This window comes from Ahaetulla prasina, chromosome 3 (assembly GCF_028640845.1).
Source record: "Ahaetulla prasina isolate Xishuangbanna chromosome 3, ASM2864084v1, whole genome shotgun sequence".
Lineage (NCBI taxonomy): Eukaryota > Metazoa > Chordata > Lepidosauria > Squamata > Colubridae > Ahaetulla > Ahaetulla prasina.
The window spans coordinates 206,018,036-206,019,980 of record NC_080541.1 but is presented as its reverse complement, the minus strand read 5'-3'; positions in this window follow the sequence as shown (position 1 = coordinate 206,019,980).

The window sequence follows — 1,945 nt, the reverse complement described above, 5'->3', positions numbered from 1 at the left end:
CTGATGATGTTACCTAGTTTGGCAATGAAACATCTGCAAGAAAACCACCAAGGACCGCACAGTTCAACCTTGAGCTACAAATAATCTCTTAACTGTCAAATTGGTAGAAAAAGCAGAGAGGCAATTCCACACGTCTGTCCAGTTTGAAGGATTGAGTCAAAAGCTGGAGGCCCCTAGCAACAGGGGCAGGACTTCACAGTTCTGACAGACTCAGTCCTCCAATCTGAACAGATGAGTACAACTCATGCCTGGCTGCTGTCTCCACCCACAATGGAGAACTAGAAGTTCGAGTGCTGTGGAGGTATCTTCTCTGTCACTGCACAACCATCTCTAGCCTTGTAAAATTTCAGGACTTGCTCCTAAAGATCTCCCCCTTTAAAAAGCAAGAATCTTGTCAAATAAATATACCTTGAAGGATCAGCAAGGGATGTTTCAAAAATCTACAGCCTACATAACAAACCATTCTTTCAAGCTTCAAATTAGCAATAGTCATAATTTTTATTACCAAGTTTCTAAAAAATATGACTAGCATGTGATTAGTGCCAATTGATTTTTGTAAAATCAAAGTTCATTTAGTCGTACATCATACATTAAAGTGGTAAGAAAAATACTGACATTTGAGATTTTATACATGTTCATGTAAAAATTATGTTGCATAAAGTTTTTAATTAGAAAATATGTAAGTTGGAACAGTACATGACAAAATCCTACACAACACACTTATGGAAGAACAAAGATTTCACAGTTTAGCTTGACTTCATCTGGAGCTGAAAAAGCAGCCCCCAAAAAGCGTATCATTGTAGCCACATTTTTCTTTTGTTCAGATAAGGTGCACTTAAGAGGCTAATCTGATCCTACAAGGGAAGAGGTTTAAAATTTTCATCTGTTCTAAAGGATTAAAAGATCAAAAGAATTTTGATTCTCTGATGAAGCAATAGAATTATTCACTCTTACATGTAATAGAGAAGTTCTAATAAAAAGCAGAGTGTGATGCATATATAAAGTATCTGGGAGAAAACCAGGGTGCCTTGCAGACCAAATATCTTATTCTTTTTTTGGGAGGGGGGAGGGTATTAAAAGTTGCACACAGGTCAACCCTCTAGATCTCTCTCTCTAGTCCAATGTGCTGCATCTTTAAGACATGTGGACTTCAACTCCCAGAATTCCCCTATCTTAAAAGTTGCTGAGCTTGAAAAACACAGCTCCAGTCGGAGGCTGCCCCCTTCTGCTTCTCTCCAAGATACTGATAAAATTTTTAGAGGTAGTATGTAGAAGTCTATGTCAGTTATTGTATACTGAAGCTCAGTACTATGACTGAGATCTCTCTCTATAGTTATACATCTCAAGCTAATACGTACTATATTATGCTTAAACAGCTTGATTTTTGAAGATTCAGTAAGAACACAGTAGTCATAAAACTCTCTATAGTTCTGTCATCCTGGCAACTGCATTACATTGTAATGTTTGATGCAGCCTGTCAATTTAATAGCAGTAAGCACTAGCCTCTCTCCCTCTACATTAGAGTTCAAAAATTTTACCAAACTCAAAAAGAGCTCTGGTTTTCTTGGACATGATGCTGCTGCCTCAAAAACGAAGGATGTTTTTACAGGTACACACACACACACGAGTGTGCATGTTTATATACAATATATATTTATAACATACACATTCCTCTCCTTATACAAGCTACCTGATTGAGGCTACAATCTTAAGGAATGGAAATTAAGCACAGTATATAATAAACATTTCCTTAATGTTGTAATTGTAAATACAATAGGTGCAAAATGATAAAACATAATCAGAATGTTTACAGAAATGTCAAAAAACCAGAATCAAGGAGTTAAGCAACACGGTAACCAATATATTTCCACAATAAATTAACACCCAGTTCTTCCACTAAAGTTTTGGATTCCATGCTTCCATGACACTTAAAATGTTTAACATC